Source organism: Chinchilla lanigera, unplaced genomic scaffold (assembly GCF_000276665.1).
Source record: "Chinchilla lanigera isolate Chin_1 unplaced genomic scaffold, ChiLan1.0 scaffold00076, whole genome shotgun sequence".
Classification (NCBI taxonomy): Eukaryota; Metazoa; Chordata; class Mammalia; order Rodentia; family Chinchillidae; genus Chinchilla; species Chinchilla lanigera.
In genome coordinates this window covers 5,686,776-5,705,254 of record NW_004955477.1, presented here as the reverse complement: position 1 = coordinate 5,705,254, position 18,479 = coordinate 5,686,776, and the positions used below count along the sequence as shown (strand labels likewise).

At 46.3% G+C, this 18,479-nt stretch overlaps 1 protein-coding gene across 2 annotated transcripts in view; it reads right to left on the bottom strand.

The window, feature by feature from the left end:
* Ptpre (protein tyrosine phosphatase, receptor type, E) overlaps positions 1–16,319 on the bottom strand; it is a 149,329-nt gene extending 133,010 nt beyond the window's left edge. For both annotated transcript variants that reach the window (XM_013503075.1, XM_005402013.2), the window contains exon 1: positions 16,073–16,319. The gene's annotated coding sequence lies outside the window, so the exon portion shown is untranslated. The remainder of the gene's footprint in view (positions 1–16,072) is intronic.
* Between the last annotated feature and the right edge of the window lie 2,160 nt (positions 16,320–18,479).

Genomic DNA, 18,479 nt, shown 5'->3' with positions numbered 1-18,479 from the left:
TTGACACTGGAAACCTCCCAGAAAAAAGAAAGGACAGATCAATATGAGGCAACGATCATGTGTACATTTAAAAACAGTTAAAGAATTGCTGTGTCTGCATTTAGCTTTCTACTATTTCCTTCCTGCTCAGAAATTCCAAGCTCTAAAGAAACAAACACACGCCTGTCGATAGCAAAGGAGATTTACTGAAAGCAGGAGCAGGCCAGAAAACAAGGGCACAGAAGATAGCTACATTAACAAAGCAAAGACTTACCAGAGGATTCTTTCTTTGTTAAAGTAAAGTAGCCTTAAGGTATGTTCAGGTGTTGGAAGGTTTGTGAACTGCACAAATTAAGCTTCTTTTAAGTTTTGCTTATCTACAAATCAGAAGGCTACCACTGACGCAATTTATGAATCTTGAGGGGGGAAAAAGCAAGATGGGGTTATTGTATCTGGAAAATCAGTATTCCCTAACAGATTTTGAAGGGTGCATCCAATTTGTTAGCCAAAAATGATGGTGATTTCTGTGTTTATACCTAAATACAATATAAAATGGGAGGAAAAGCAATTTAAAAGAGATAAATCCATAAAGCTTTAAATCATCATATACAACAATAATAAATAGCCCATTGAAATGCACCAGGTAAATAGGAATTATTATTCTCTTTTAAAAGTACAATCCATCCAGGAAAGGGATTCACTTCACGCTCCATCTTGAAACCAGAATTATCTAAGTGTTCTGATCCAAAAGACTAAATCAGTCCACTTGAAATGTTTTCTTCCACTACATCTTTTCTTGAAGGTATGACCATCTACTAGTCACAATCTAAACTTACAAAAGGTGCCACAAAACACATCACCTAGGATCCCAGGCCCAACCTGTAGACCCACCCCTTCACAGCTGACCCCATTGTGCCAAGATGCCCTGAACTGGAGAGCAAGCAAACCTGGCCTAGCTTCTGAGTTCTGCCGTCCTCTGGTGACATGGCCCTGAACAACTAGTACTTCTCTGAGTATCAGTTTTGATAACTATGAAATGGGCTGATCTCTCACATCTATTCAATTTAAAACTCAATCCCACCAGAGAGCCCACTGTTCCCTCCTGAGCCCTCTGGGGGGAGCCCTTGCCACGAAGAGTATGATGCTAGTGTTTGTGGTCAGTGATTTGAATAACACAGTCCCTGCAAATACAAGTCAGGGTTTTTTCTAGTATCAGCCAGTGGCACCCTTGGATTCCAGTGCAAGGAATAAAAGTAGCCAAATTACACTTGTTGAGGAATATACCATGTGTCCAACATACCACCTTCCTAAAGCAGTATGAGACCCTAACCATAAAATGTAGATCATTCCATTGTTCTCGTCGGTCATGGTTACACTATGAGCTACTAGTAACGTGTTCTCCTGCCCCGATTATGCCAGCATCTTCCATCTTCCCTACTGGGCCCTGTCTAGTTCCTCACCTGCTGTGCCCCAGGACTATTTTGGATACACAAAGCCCTGGGCTAGACCTTGTAGGGCAGAGTCTGAGAGTTCTAGCCTTGCACACCACACTCATCCCTGCCAGCATTTCGGCCTCCTCTCCTTGCACTCTGATACCCAGGAAAGGTGCATGCCACTCTAGGAAACAGAAAAAAATATTGCTGCTATAGTGTGAGAGCTCCTCACAAAAAAAGAAAAAAATATATCATGCCAAAAGTGAATTTTCTAAATGTGACCTGCCATATACAATTAAAAGCAATTGCTTCTTCACTCATTCACATGCTCCCGATCTTTGTTCTTAAATAAGCTCATGTTAAAATAACCTTGCAAGTAACAGAATAAAATAAATTCAAGCTCTGTAAAATTTTTTTACCAACCTGTACTTTTTTCCAGAAGACAGTTAATTACTGTGGAGAAAGAAAAATGAAAACAACTTATTGTTTATTCACTCAGCAGGAGACACTGCAAGGAGTTGTCTATAAATTTATAACATTTCCTCATTCTGAGCAAAGGCAGAAACCTAAATACTAGCTATTTTGCCTTGCAAAAATGCAATATATACAGTCCTGATCTTTAAAAAAAAAAAGTTAAGATGTGTTTGCTCTCTAAAGGGATTAGCTGCTTTACAAAAGAGTTAGCTTCAGCTTCTAAAAGGTATTAAGTTTCGCCCACCTGTATAAGGCACGATCCATGTCAACTTTACTTTTTAAAAATATGGTAATACTCTAGTACTGGCTGTATTTGCACCCCAAAATAGTGCTTGAGCTCAGTACAATGCAGAAAGAGTGAAGTTCTGCATTTTGTGGGCTGTCTCCAGCAGCCTGTGCTCTCTCCCTAAATTTAGGCACTCTTTATCTGTACAGCAGGGGCCTGAAGCGTCCCACCTCTCTGAGCAGGATCCTCTTTGCCCACCTGCACACCATGTACTTGCAATGAGAGCATGGAATATAGGTGACACAGACTCCATCACTCATATCCAAGAGTTGGGCTCTATAGAGTAACACACAGGTCCAGAGGTGATTTCGAAATAGTTGAAGCCAAACCTGCAAAGGTCTACTGGCTTCAGAGGCAGTGGACCACAGGCCACATCCTCACTAGAAGCTTCTTGTGACCTGGTCTTGACTACCACTCAGGCTGCTGGCTTCTCAGGTTTCTGCCCCTTTTCTAAGCCTTAATCTCTTGGCTTACTGTTGATTCTAAAAACTGTCCAGTAGTCTTCTGTCAAGTTACTGTTTTCAGTAAGTTAACCGAAGTGACACTGGATAGTATGTGACCAAGATTCACAACTAATAAAGGCTAATAAAAGAATGAGGATTCTTCACTGATACCTAGTCTTTGGAAAAAGCCGGTCATCCTTGCCTGCATAAATAGGGCTAACACATGCAACCATCAGAATATCACAGAAACGACGGAATGTAACTGCTGAGCTAGGTCCTAAAGACCTGGTGGCTTTCTCCTTGCTTTCTCTTGACCCCTCTCTCTGGTAGAAGACAGCTGCCAGGTCATCAGGACAAGTCCTATGCATAAATTCTCAGAGCAAGACGCTGTGCTTGTGCCCACAGACACCAGCTTGCCAGCCATGGAAGCAGAACTTCTAGCCCTCGCTAAGCCTTCAGGAGTGCTGGCTCCAGGCAGAAGAGATGGGACAAAATTACCAGTCCTGTTCTAGAGCTCAGAAAACTGAGGATTGTGTTAAAGATTGTGCTGGCATAGTTCACATGAACAGTCTTTTCAGGACTGGGCATGTGTATTTCCTTGTATCCTAAGGGTCCTTCCAAATGCTTCTCTTAAAATACAGATGGTGTTGCTGTCTGAGTTTTTCCTGCTTTGCTTATTCGTGACAATGGCTACTTGCCAGTAAGCTTGGCCACCATGTTCAGTGTTCCATAACTTATAGATTTAAGAATTACACATTATCAAGAGCTCTCAGAAAGGATGAAAGCACCAAGTGATGTGAGCCTGTACCCATTTGTCCATGTTCTGCAACCCAATGGACCTTACTGAACATTTACCCAGATTGTCATGATTATTTGTGCTGAATTTTATATATTTATGGGGTCATCAAATATTCCATGAGCACACTGAGGGACAGTGGACAAAAGGGAGCCTTCTGACTGTACTTGGTAATAAAAAATCCTCTAAAGATCCCAGTTCTGCTTGATCTTGTATATTAAAATCATCTTACCCACATCCCTCTGCCTCTTCCAGATGAAAGCAGCTATGCCCATGGCCCTATAACTCGTCCCCATTACAGTACAAAGTCTGTAAAAAACATCTGACAGTTTGTTCTCACATGTTTCTTTAATTTCAGACACCTACTTTCCCAGAGACATCTCCTGCCTCACACCATGGTTAATTTTATTTTCATGCATCTTGACACAGTATTTAAGTCTCCACTCAAATGCACCTTGTACTTGTCATGGATATTTTCCACTTTAAGCTTCCTTAAGGACATCACCCTCTGGAGCCAGGCCACACACTACACCCCTAGCACCATCACTGCTGGGGACTCAGCTTCCACTGCCAAGAATCAAGCGGTGGGAAATGAATACAAGGGACTACAGCCCCATTCTGAATGTTAACCCCAAATTCCAATTTATCTGAGGATCTGACAAAGAAACTCAGATGTAAAATGTGTGTGATTGGATCCTTCATGAAAAAAAAAAGCTAGAGTCTCCAACACTGAAGCATCTTGATAGAATTTTTCCCAAAGCAAAACTCTCTGTGGAGCCCTTGAAACCAATTCAAGATGATTTTCAAATCAAGAGCAGTGGGCATAGCATTCCACTATTGGGCTTCTTCCAGACTTGTAGCACTTTTCTGTGGATACATTTGGTTCCTGGGGGCTGAGTCATGGTGTCCCTGCTGGACCCTGACACTGTACCCACTAGGGTGGCACATGGATCCTCTTCACATGTTAAGGCCATCTTGCTGAGCTTGGGCAACAACAGGGAGAAAACACCACACATCTTTTGGACTTGTTTTGCTATTACTCACTGCAAAGGAATGGCATGCCATCCATGTGCCAGCTCAAGTGCCCATTCTCTGGGGCTCTGCTGCGACAGGAGTGTAGGGGAAAGGAAAGCTGCCAGAGGTGGGGGAGGAGACCACAGCTGCCCATGGGGCTGGGTCAGAGCACTCCCTGGCCAACCTCAGTGTCCTCAGCAGAGGGTCTGCCACCAGTGAGCTCAGCTGGCTTGGGGTTCTGGAAAAAGACAGTAGTGAAGTGAGAATGGAAAAAAGAAGAAGGCAGAAGCGGAAGAAAGGCAAGGGCATGGAGGGGAGACAGCTGGGGTGCAAACAGCCCCAGCAAGGCCTTCTGCTGGGTCCCTGCTCTCTACCACCCTGACCTGGAGTTCTGTTGCCTCTACATGTGGTGGCTAGGAGCAGCATGACAGGAATATGGATCTACTACAGGCACAAATGAGCTCTTTAAAGGAAGCCAAGAGAAGTCTCACCATGTGTGGTGCCTGTGGTTCTAAGGAGCAGAGTTGGGGCAACTGCCCAGCCAAAAGGTCTAGGTAGAAAATGGGCCACTAAAGAATACACACGGCTCCAATCACAGCTCCTGGAACGAAAAGTCCCTCAGTCTCAAGTGGTGACCTCAGGAGGGCCTGAGTGCACCTTCTATGGGGTCTCAGGGCAGGAGTCCCCAACAAGTGAGCTTCTTAAGGTCTTCCATGGGTCTTGGGGGCAGACAGACCCTGGAGCTGGAGTCCAGATGCAGGAACCCACAGCAAAGGATGCAAGGTACCCATGGGATTTATTCACTATTCAAATCCTAGCACAGAGAAGGTCTCACATTTCTTCTGTTTTTTTTTTTTTTTTTTTTGGTTTTTCTCCGGTACTGGGAACCGAACTCACGACCTTGCGCTTGCCAGGCAGGCGCTTTTGCCGCTGAGCTAAATCCCCAGCCCCCGGTCTCACATTTCTTAAGTGAATGTGATCAAGTAAAGGAATGGCTGGAAGTATATAAATGAAACGTGTGGCCGATCTTATGGCTTAGGGGCTCCTCCATCATCATTGCTGCTTGGCATGGCGAGCCACCATCAACAACCTGTTCATTCATTGTAGCACTTGTCTCTCCCAGTTGTCTCTTTAGAAAGCAACCTTGAAACAGGCCTCACTATGTCACTGACAACTTGTCATGGATTGGGCCATTTAATTGCTTTCCTTTAACAAGTCCTTTAGCAGGGAGAGGAGCACAGTGGAGACTCACACTTTGCCAAGGATGTCTCCCTCAGTTGAGACACTCATGACTGGACCCCTTCCAAGTCAGTCTCAGAGCCATGAGATCCATTGTCTACCCAGCGCAGAATGTCAGACACCATGCTGATACCTGCATAGTCACTCACTGCACCTGATGCATCCTCCCGCCCACTTTTCTGCCCTTCTTCATGGAAGAAAGTTCTGACCTCATTCTTAGGCCCCTGCAAAAGCCATTGGAGTTCTCCACCCTGGCACACATTGGAATTCTCTAAGGAGCTCTGCACAGACTACACTCCCCAGCTTACCTGCAAAAATCAGAGCTAATCATATAAATGAAAAGGATCAACAAGGGGCTGTTCTTGAGCCACCCTAGTGGCTCTAATGGACATCTTCCTTCTGCTGGCCCTGGATTATGACTCTATCCCAGCCCCTATCAGACCTCTGTCATCAGAACTCTCCATGGAGCCCACACCCTATCAGCAGGTGTGGTAACAATACACACCTTCACTGGACTGAGACCCCTGGGAGAAGAGAGGGTTTGCTCTGCTCTCATATTTAGGGACTCTATAGTGGACCTCCTGCAATGGCACCTGGATGGTACAGTAAGTCCCTCTGCCCTGCCACCAGGTCCCCCCACCTACTAACCATGATGGACCAAAGGCGGATGCAGGGCCACATTGTCTGCCCAGTTAAAAACCAACAAAGCACACTGAGTCTAGCTGCTCCAACTTCTGAGAGGTCAAGTTGCCAAGGAAAACACCTCTCTTTAAGAGATTTACCAATTCCTACTACACTGAAAATAAGAGAAAAAATAAAGCAAAACCAAAAATGACTATGTAAAATAACCAGGATTGATGTCACTGATTTTTTTCCTAGCACAATCCATCAATTTAGGATGTAGATTTCAATACAATAAATAATAAATCATTTGAAAAGTCATGCTGTGCATAAGATAGATATATATATCTTATGGCTATATATATATATATATATATATATATATCACTGCTTTCTAGAATTCCTCCTGGAAGCAATTTGCCAGGCGAAAAACACACCCAAAGGAGTAGGCTGAGTCTTGCTAAGGCTGAGCAGACAAAAGATGGATGCAGAGCAATGAGGCCATCACTTCTCACCTTCAGGTGCTGCTCAAGGTTGCAATACACTTCCATCTAAGCAGACAAATAACCTGGGCTTTCCTTTGCTGGACACAGATGAGGAGTCTCCATTTCCTGAGGCTCAACAATTTAAACACTGCTTCAGACTCTGGAGGGAGGGATGAGAGATCAGTTCCCCAGGGGCAGACCTGAACAAGAAAAAGATTCCCAGTCCTGCCACTTCTGGGCCCCTGAGTGGCAGCGTGTGTGTGTGTGTGTGTGTGTGTGTGTCTGTGTGCGCGCGCGCGCGCGCATGTTTGGTGGGCAAGTCTTATTCTCATCTGCCTCTGGCAACTGGCTTCAATTCTAAATAAGGAGATCAAACTGGCAAATTTCTCAAATATATCCTATCTAAGGCAAAAGGTAGAATTCGACTTTGGTGTTGGTAAAACTTGTACAGAAAATGTTTCTTATTATCTTAAAAGATGAAGAAAGTTATTGAGAAAACTAGAAATGCATAAAAGCGTGTGCGAATGTGTTTGGTGGTAGTGCCTTCTGAGTTGGTTCTTCAATGTTGAATGAATTTAATTTCCAGAGCACATGCACTGAGTTAAATGTGTGTGTCAGACCTAGGAACTGCCCTGCATAGGTGAATGGGTACCTGGGTAAGGCCTGATTGTAAAATGAAGATAGAAAATGAATTTTCAGTACAATTGCAGTCATTGCTATTGGTTCTAACCACCATGACTTTCCAGATCATTTTATAGTCCATGGAGCCTCAGTTACCTTCCCTCCACCTTGAAGGGCAACAATTCTTGCATTTCTCAGTTGGGTCTGTTCTTTGCCCTTTCAAAACATGGCTCTCTCATGCTCCTTGAAAATCCACTCCGTGCTCCAGAAGGACCAAGAGCTCTTCCTCCTCGGCTCTTCCAGCACTTTCAGTCTAATCCTGTGTCTTTCTTCAGGTCCTACTAGAATGACTACAGCCAGGTTGCTGCCTGAGCTATGCTACCAAGGGATGTCAAGCACTCCTGCACTATGGCTTCACAGTACCCATCCTTACAGACTTTCCCCAAGGTATGCTGCTACCCCCTCAAGAAATTTCACAGCTGCCACACAGATTTTCTCCACTGTTAGAAGACACTTAAAATATGGGCTCCCAATTAGGCCGAGGTCCTTCAACAAGAGACATGGGTGCCAAAGGGTTCAGGGTGACCTCCAGCTTGTCTCCACCACCGCCCAAAGATCACACTGTGCAGAGTGTGGCTTCATGGGCCCAATTCCAGCAGCTTTGCTCTCATGAGCTCTCATCTCTGATGCAACTGTCATCATTAAATGGCCCGTTCCATGTTATTTTATTAAGAGTGCTGTTAAATTCCCAAGAATGTACATTATAATTCAGTTTTTAATAATAACTTTAAAAAGATAAACAGGGAGGTACAGACAAAGTACCCGTTTCATGCTCTTCACACCCTAGACAGACTCCCTCCCCAGGGCAAATCAGCTGCCTGCACTGTACAAGATTGCTTGGCTTCCCCTTCAAGCACTTCACACTCAGCCCTTGACCTGAGGTCACCACCATCCCTTAAGAAATGCATCTGGTCACATTAGCTGACATCTTCGGACTTGGTGTTTACTTCACTCTCACATGCAAGAAGACATTGCCTACCAACTAATCCTGCTGCCTTAGTGCCTCCCTCCTACCTCCACTCTGGGTCATATCACTAGCAGGAGCACTTTTGAGCCTCCCAGCTGAGCATGCTGTTGGGCCCTGTAGGGATGGTCCAGGTGGGTGATACACTTGGAAACCACGGGCTTTGGACCAAGGGAGGGGGTTGGGCAGGACCTGTAAAAATCTGTGCATGCCTTTTCTACATAAGGAATCTCAAAATGGGCCACGATCTTAACCAGGTTAGGAACTGCTGGTCCCTACCACACAGCCCAACTCCTAGACTTCATACCGGTTTTTACAGAATCCCAAAGCTTTTCCATGTCTCTCATCTCATGCTTTCTATCCCTGGGCTCCAGCTCTACTCAGATACCTGCTGCTCCCCAGATAGGACACACTACTTCTCAGTGCTGGGTAAGTAATGGAAGTCCCTCTGTCAGGAAGAATTTTGGCCTTATTGGTTGCCAAGAAAACATTCTAAACCAAGCCTGCTCTATTTGGTGAAGCCCTTCCACACCTCAGTCCACAGGCTCATCCCACAGGCTCTGCCCACCTCCACAGCCAGAGTTATATTTGTCAGTCCCTGGTAGTGACGGGTTCTGTCCCCCTGGGGACATGGACCATCTATACAACAGGTATTGTACTTTTTTTCAGTAACTCCGATGCTAAGCACAGTGTGTGAATACTGTAAGAACTCAATAAAGATTTAAGATATCCACTGTTCATTCTAAATGATCTCAAAGACTCTTAAACACTACTCACAGCTGATGAAAACGAAGAAAGATCCTTTGAAAGAATATTGTTGGCCAGCTAAGAATATATCTAGCTTGGCTCAACATAGCACAAAATTATTAAATTTCTGGCTCTTGCACTTTTATATTACATTGAGCCAAAATCAGGACTTTGCTTAAGGGAATTTAAATGGATAGACTGATAACATCTCCAATAGATGACCTAACTTTAGCTAAGGCTTGCAATGTAGGCAAAAAGTAATTTATTGAATAACTGATATACTTAATCAAGTGCTGCACTGAGCTAAGGAAGAGAGAATGCTGAGTCAAAGAGAGCGGAAAATTAAGAGCACTGCTACCATTCCAGAGCATTCTCCCTCCAGAACTTAATGTTTAACTGTTTATGAAGGTTGTTTTCAGAGCCAAGAGAAACTATACACTGCAAACAAAGTGTTAATTCCAGTGAATAATGTGATTAGGAACAATGCAAGTTTTGAGGTGACTTGAAATCATGTGTTGGCGATGGAAGTTTCTTTTTCATTAGTAAACTTCCCAGTATGACCAAGATTGTAGAGTTTGATTTTTGCTTATTTAGGAAATAAACATAGTTTATTCTCTTTGGAAGAGCATTTGCATGCTTTCTATTCATTAGAGCAAGAAGTACCCTCAGGAAACATTTTTGTTGGCCCAGATTGAGTTACTGTAAATCCTTGACTGTAATAAAAGGACACAAACATCCCAGCTTCTTATTAATTCACGCTGATTTCCTCACCTATAATTGTGAGAGAGCTTCTGCTTCAGAAGCTTATGGTGTCTGGGACTGAACTCTGTGCCTGATGCAAGCACATGTCACCTGTGCTCTCCAGAAGTGTCCCAGGCCATACCCTGGTCCTTGTCTCCTGCCCACACATGCCCAGGACACAGGCTCACACTGCGCTGAAAGGGAATGGGCAGCCTCTTGAACTGCCAAGAGTGTAAAACAGAAACCTGGCCTCTGATTCTCTCCCTGTCTCTCCTTGCTGTACAGGGAAAGCGCACTAAAGAGAGGGAAGGCTGGGGAAGAAAGTAGCACAGCTGCAGAAGTCCTGTGGGTCTTGAGCCCGATTCATGGAGCAGGAGAGTCTCTAGAATGATTTACTTTGTATCTTGAAGAAGGCTAGAGGCCTGCCACCTTGGGTGACATCTATGTTATCTCAAAACAAAACAGCCTGTGATGGAAAAAGTGTGCTCAGTAGCAAGTGGACAGATACAGAATTGCTAAGAGTCCTAGGAAAGTTGCCCTGTGGGAAAAACTGCTGCTGTAATCAAGGCCCACTGAAGTCCTCTGGATCCTCATACCCTCTTCACCCTACAGGATGTAGGTCATCAGCAGGACTCAAACATTAGCAGCCCATGAGGAGACACAGTCCTTCCCATTGGAGGACTTTCACCAATGCAAAATTAAAAACTTTTTCCCACAGCAGGAATGTCAGACAAATTGAAATGGGGATGAGGGAAAGGCAGGAGGAAGAGAAGCCCCAGAGCTGGTCATCAAATCCTGCAGAGAAGAGTCCACCTTTGAGCTGGCCTCTCTGTACTGAGGAAGAAGGGTTATAGGGCTCCCCCTTCCCATCCAGTGCTCCAAGGATGCATCCCCCACACTCAACCTGTGCTTGTGCTTGTGTTGTGGGCTAAGAGGTCAAGGCCAAGGCTGGTAAGAGCAAGAAACTCTGCAGAGCAGACAGATTAAAGCCTGAAAACACCAGGTCCTTCTGGGGTGAGAGATAAAATAAAAGGACACAGTATAAAAGCCATCAAAAATAATACATTGTATTCAAGTGGCTATGTGATAAGGCATTCAAAATTGTTGGTTGAGAAGAAAAATGGAATTAATTTTCTCCCTAGTACAAAATCCAGTGACTAATGTCCAGCTGGAAATGTCCACATAGATTTAAGGACACTAATAACCAAAAATTATGCCCGCTTTTATAGAAAAGAAATTCAGTGACTGCCTGGAGGACAGTGCGGTGGTGGCCAAAGAGTTGACGCTTATATTGCTTCAGCCTTTGGTTCACGTCCTGTGGTCCTGTGGTAAGTGTATGCCAAGCTCTGCTCATACCCTCCACTCACCTTCAGGACAACCTGTGTGGCCCTGTCATTTTCCCCTTATAAAGACTGGAATTAAACATACACAGGGTACCTCCCCTGTCTTTTCCAGAGCCTCAGCATCTCAAGCCCCAATCAGACCCTAGTCCTTCTGCCCCAAATTGCTTACTCTGAGCTCCAGACTGTTCAGCCTCTTGTGGAAACCGGAAGTCCTATCCTCCTTGACTTCCTGCTACTACTCTATCCAGGCAGAGTGAAGTCATGGCTCAGGCAGCCCTCAGCCCTAGGTCTCCTGCATTGCTGACCAGCTCTTACACAGCTCTCATCTCCACCCATACATCCCCCCATTTCCCACTTCAGTGCGCTCTGAGTTCCAGGCACTGTGTGACCGGCAGGCTATCCAGGAGCTCTCTGCTGTTCCTGTGCCATCCTTTCCAAGAGACAGGATTCAGCGTTGCTGGTACCCAGACCTAGGACCCAAAAACATTGTCCTCCACTCTTCACCCAATAAACCCTGGAATCAAAACACCTGCCCCAAACACTTTAGGTTTTTAGCCCATAACCACAGATCAAATTTTCCTTCAAAGTCTTCCCACTCTCAATGGAGTTTATATTTGCTTTGGAGAGAAATTTGCTTCCTCAATCCTTTTATTACTTGATACACTATACAGTAATAGACTAGATTATATCTTTTCTGGATTGCATGGGAAAGATTTTAAAATAGATCCATTCTTTTAAAATATTTTATTTGGTCCTTATTGGCTTGGGAATCAATGTAAAAGAATATGTTTATTTGTTTTCTTAAAATATATTGTTAAGAGTTTTTATTTCATAAGCTTCATCAATCCCTTTGAAGTATTTATATAGTTGAAAGAAAGACACAAGACCCACATTTCTGGCAGTGAGCCGGCTGCAGTAAGAGTTCAAAGGCTGTGAACCACATCAAAACTCCCAGAGTGGAACACCTGGATGGGGCGGACCTTGACAGGTGAGATTTGGGGAACAGCAGCCAGAACCAAATGAAGAGAAGAAGGCAAGTTTGGTAATCCCCAGACTAGGGGTCTCCCCGCCCATATCCAGCAACAGCCTCTGCCCCACCTACATCTGCTAGAGAAGTAGTAACAAAAATCCATACAAATAGATTCTACCTTTTATGCGCCATCCAAATTGGGAGGTCAAATCAATATGATGTGACATGTAGGCAACTAGTTTTTTCCCTTATTACTTCGGATATAGTTAATCTAAAATCCTAACCATATAGAATATTAGCCAGCATTCTGCTTTTGTAGACAAAAATGTGAGTGACAAAGCAATGAAAGCTAATCATACAAAATAAACTTTTGATATATCTGGGGTCAGCCCCTAAAGTTAACAGCATGCTAAATGTACCCACCAGCTTGTTATAGAGAGAGAGGCAGATATGACCCCGTTGTTAAACTGAGAAACAGGAGGGAGCCCCTGTCTTGGGTTCACCTGCACACAGCAGCGTTTCCTGGACCAGAGATGGACAGGGTAAAATCTGGGCATGGCACTGCAAGTATGAGAGATTCAGAGATGATCCATAGTAGCCTCTTTTTTTCAAGGTAAGAAAAGTGGTTTTGAGGTGTTTAGGTGCAGTCTATTCGTTTCGTAGCTTAATCCTCTGGTCTAGAGGCTGTTTTCTTACTGGGGATCCAAACACCCTACTCTAGACCACACTACTTCTTGGTGCTGGGATTGGTTCACCTTTCCATTGCCTCACACCCTGCCTGTTTTATTCAAACCATGAGCCCAGGTTAATGTGCAGAGCAAGCTGTATTTCTGCCTCATTGATCACTAACACCAGAGTCTATAGGGCATGCTAAAGAATGGATTCACTCATTCATGGAGCACAGGTGAGTGATAACATTATGAGATCAAATACTTAATCATGCAAAATTGACATAATCATTCAGATTACCCTGAAAAAACTAGTTGCCTACATGTCACATCATATTGATTTGACCTCCCAATTTGGATGGCGCATAAAAGGTAGAATCTATTTGTATGGATTTTTGCTTTGCTGATTTATTTATTTAAACACATTTTTTTAACATGTGCATTGCACAGTGCTGAGTGCTTGAGGAGAATAGTAATTGCAGTTTACTGGGTGCCAGCCACATGCCTTGTAGTTTATATGCATCATCAGTCTCCCTCATACCAGAGTCTGTGTGAACACCATCTAACTAGCCATGATCAATCCCATTTTAGAGAAGAAAATGCAGTGATCTGAATTTTGGGCCACTTGGCCAAGCTCACATCAGAGCTGGAATTTGAACCACACCTGAACCCAAAGTCCAGGCTCTGAGACACACCCTTCACTGACTACTGCTGTAGGAGATATAACTGTCTGAATGAACCAACTGGAAATAGAATCCGCTAAGTGTTTTAGAATAGGCACAAATGTCGTTCTATAGAACCAAAAGGAAGAGAGATTACTCTTAGGTAAATGGACCACGAATCCTTTGTGTAGAGTGAAGTGTTTGAGTTGAGCTTTGAGCTATTGGAGTTCATAAAATGAAGACAAAGAGGATGGAGAGGTACAGCACAAGGCTGAGCAAGCTCCACCTCCTAAGATCTTGGAAAGTAGCAGGAGATAGTCGAAAGATGATGTAGAACACGCAGGGTTTATTTTTTCTAGAGATAATAAAAATATTAAGAAGGCCAATCTTTATCCTAACAGACACATTCATTCCTATCGTGGAGCACCACTTCCCGAAATGTAACTCAAACATCATAAATGAAAAATACCTGCCAAATGAGAGAAGGACGGGCAGCTTGGATTTTGTTTCCTCGTTGCTCCCAAACCTGCCTCCTTAGGAGGTCGTGTGGGGTCTGTCCAGTCCAGCTGTGTGTTCAGCATCTCCAACAGAACTGACCCCACGACCCCTGAGTGGACCACTCTTAATCTCTCAGTGATTCAAGTTCAATCTACATTACCAAAACCATGTGGCTACCTCCCTTCTACACCTGTTACCCACTAGAAACATATGCTACTGAAAACACACATGCCCCTGGGGACCTCTCTTCATCACTTGTCCATCCACCCAACAGCAGTCAGCAAGAGTCCACTGGCAGGTATTTGGTTGGGTTCTAGGCACTCAGGAAATCTACACTTCAGCCTAACTTCCCAAAGTAGAGTGGGGCTGGTATAATTAAATGGGTGCAGAAAACACAAGGATCTGTACCCACTTGGTACCTCCCTACAGACTCTGGGAAGCATCACAGGACAGCCACTCCCTCATGGCCATCCTACAACTGATTTGGTTGGGGATGATGAGGGACTATGTTATTAAAGCTACAACCATCCTGACTTATCCAATGTCCTAGCCTTTTACAGCAACAAACCTAGCTTCAGGCTCTGTCTACACATGGAAAGTCTGCTGGATGGGGTGAGGGATCGTGCTATTTCATAGACACTGCTAAACCCAAGGAACAAAGGGCTTAAGGTCACATGCAGCATCAGGGCCATGTCAGGCTGGTACTGCTCCAGGTCCTTCTCACTGACATATAATCCCCATCTCTTGGGCCTGCTCCATGGCACCCCTAGTCTTTTATTTGTGATAGACCTAGAGCTTGTGCTGGAAACTCTTTCCCCAGCCCTGTTCATGCACAGAACTCTGCCTGAACCATGGACATCAAATGATGGTGGTGGTCAGAGCCTGCCTCATTGTCCACACCCCACCATTTCATACCTGCCTTTGCTTAGCACCCCAGTTTTGGAAAGACACCCCCCTATACACATAGTTTAAATAGGCATGGTCCTTATGTTTCAGAATAACTCATCTGCCTTTGTACAGACCCTCAGGCACCAGGTCTAAGGGTCAAGGGCAGGAGCGACGGAACAGAGACAATAATTTTGTAGCACATGAAAATCCTTGGCTGATTTTCCTTCAACTCACCATATTCTTACTCACTGTACCACACAAGCTCAAGGCCATATTCTTTCCTTGAGTTTTCTGGATTGAAACCCTTGATAGAGTGGTCATAACTCAAGACAAATCCATAATGTAATTCTGCAGGTATCATTTTCTAACGTTTCTAGAAAGATTTACCACTCCTGGAAGGAATTTAAGTCAGGTCCTGCACCATCTCCATGAGCTTGGCTCTGCCTCAACATCCTGTGGGTTGCCCAGCCTTTCACAGATGGTCCCAGGGAGCAGGATTGGCACTGCTGGCCCCTGGCTCCAGGAGCTCTGTAGGTCAGGATTCCGACACTGCAAAACATGACAGTTCTCCCTGGGCACCTGCATGGCTCTCTTTCCTAGTTGCTGAGCCCCCAGCTTGTACCCTACTCTGCCCCCTGCCCAGGAAGACACTGGCCCAGACCACAGAGGGCAGCATCCCCGCATTGCCCCCACCGGGACTAAGTTGGCGCAACTGGAGTCACTTTCTGGAAAGGCTCCAGTACCAACCCTTGTGAGCGCAGCCCCGCACACACCGGCTGGCACTCCTTCTCAGCTGGAACACGTTCACATAGTCGCCCTGTACAGTTCGCTTTGCATGTCGCCACCCGCAGACACACAGGCTCTGCTCTTGTCACGAAAAGGAAGAGCAAGAGCTGCCTCTGTGGTAGCCAAGTTGGGCTGGGGACTCTGGGGGAGGGGATGCCCCGCGGCTATTGACCCAGGGTCTCGAGGTCCCCGGTGGCACCAGGTGCACTGCGAAGGTGGCAGGGACCCGACTTGGCACCCCAGCGCGGCCCGTCCCTCATGTAAGGCGGTATCCCCGGCCTGCTCCGGCCAACCAGGGCGCACGCACGGTTACACAGGGATGCACGGCCACCGACCGCACCGCGCGCCGCTCACCTCTGGGGGACTGGTGCTGTCGCGCCGATCGCCCCGCCGCAGCTCCGCATCTCCTAGGTGTCTACCCGCCGCCCTCCTGGGCGCCCAGCGGTCCCCGCCTGGCGCGAAGGAACGTACAGGGGTCGCGCGCAGGCGGCGGGGTCCTGGCGCCGCCTGCGACGCCTCCTGCCTCCCGCTGCCCGCCGCCTGCCGCCCGCAGCCTAGAAGGAAATTTGTCCGGCCAGTCCCGCCGCCTACTCGGCTGTCGCTCGGGCTCCAGTTGGTGGCGGGGGCGGGGACCCTGACTGCGAGGAGCGGGGGCGACGCCTGGTGCCCAGCAAGGGGAGCGCACCCTGGGCGCCCGCCCTTACCCGGCGGTGGCGCCGCCCACCGGGCATGACCTAGAGGACATAGAAGCACCCAGGCTCCCTGGAAGTCCTTTCCCAGGTTGGTGCCGCTTCTGGGAGAGCCCTTGGCCCACCCCCTCTGAGCCGGCCCAGCTGCATAGGGAGGGTGCCACGGTGTGACTGGCACTCTTACCATGCGGGAAAGAAAAAGTCAAGGTCCTTCCTGTCCAGCCTTGGCTCTGGGCACCCGGAAGTAGACTGACTGGAGAAATGCTCCATGTCTTGCAGCTGGCAGCAAAGAGTGCAGGCGCCAGGTAATACTCCTGTATTGGGGGAATTTAGTAAAGCTATGAAATCTGAGCATAGTGCCCTCCTCCATAAGAGGAAATGAGAGTGTCCCTTGGTGCTGTAGGAGAGGATTTCAGCGTCAGTAAGGTACTTGCTGGTAAAGTTAAACATACAAGAAGAAGAGACACCGCGGAAGGCTCGGAACTACTGTTCTGGGGACTTACTAATGATTTAATTTTGACTATTTACAGAGATTTCAGAGAGGAGGAAATTCAGATAGCTGGGCCCATCTGAGTTCCAAACCTCTGTGCAGTGTCCTGTGGATGGACCAAGTCTCAGCCATCAAGGGGGATGCTGCTTTCTGTGGTGGGGGACTTTGCTCATTAATCTTATGGATGACTAAGGAATGAACGAATGAAAGAAAGGCAAGAAAGTGTCTCTTAGGAACATTATCCAACCCACGTCAATAGCCACATAAGTATCTTTTGACTCTTGGGTCTAGTTGGGGACAGATCTGCAGACCCAAAGACTGCAGATAGCCAGGAACCTACTGACTGAGACCCTCAGTTGAGCTGCTCAGAATGACTTTCCTTCCACACAGACAAAGCTATGAAGCTAACCAAGAAGGTGAGCTCAACCTTCCTTCCCTGCCCTGCACACATCCGCCCATGGAGCCTTTACAGAGCTATAAATACCATCCAGTACTAAGAACTCAAAATTTTGCAGCTCTGGGGTCCTCTCTCCAACGCAGGCTTCTGAGCTCCTGGCTCCTCCTGGTGTCTCCTGTCATCTCAGATCCCAGTCCTGCTCTAACTCACAGTCATCCCTGTCTCCACTTCCACCTTTGCTTCTGATCCATCTCCCAGTCTACTTATTATCTAGCTTCTCAGTGTGTTGGAGATGTACCCCTTCCCACCCCTCACTATCTTCACTTCTTCTGCAGCTGCTGTGCTCCTCCAACCTCAGACAGACCCCTGCTAAAAAGTGTCCATTCAGAATAAATCCCAAACTGCCATGAGGATCTGCCTGATTTGCCAGCTGATCCCACGCTCCTGATCACCTGCTGTAGCCATTGCTCTTCTCTCTCGGTGCAGAGCTAAGCTCCTTCCCTCCTTGCTGCCTGGAGCTCTTTTCTCCTTTGTGCTATTTTAACAATTGCCTTTGGAAGATGCCCCTCTCCTTTCTGCCTCTCTCCTTCATAGTCCTCATCATGATGTAAGATTATTTATGAGTTTATTAGCTCCATTAGTGTCTGTCATCCCACTTCTCTTGCACCCAGGGCTGAGGCTATAGCACCCCAGGCTGCCCCAGTCTCTATCCTTGAGCTCCTAACCCATTCCATAGCCAGGAGATTCTCAATGAGCTCATGTGGGCTGTCAGAACAGAAGAGAATGGGCCCCAGCAAGGAGCAGCAGGCAGCCTTGTTCCCTGGGAATCCACTGTATGTGTGTGTGTGTGTGTGTAGGGGGTGGGTCCTTCTGACCATGCCCTTAAGGCCCAGCCCAGGTTGGATGGAGTTAGGTGGCCCTGTGATGTCACCCAGCTCTGGATTTTCCTGCAGTTACAGCTGCAGAGGCAGACTACATACAAGAAGGCAATGGCTTCAAAGGTCTGATAAGCACAGTTTTGCTTGTTAGCACTGCAGGGCTGGAGAGGCAGACACTGTGATGCACCAAGGGAGAAACATGTCGGCTTTGTCAGACATCTGCTGCTGGAAAGTGAACAGCCTTGGGAACATGATGAGGAAGCAGATGGTTTTTCTCTCCTGATAACATCCTCCCTGTTGGACCCCA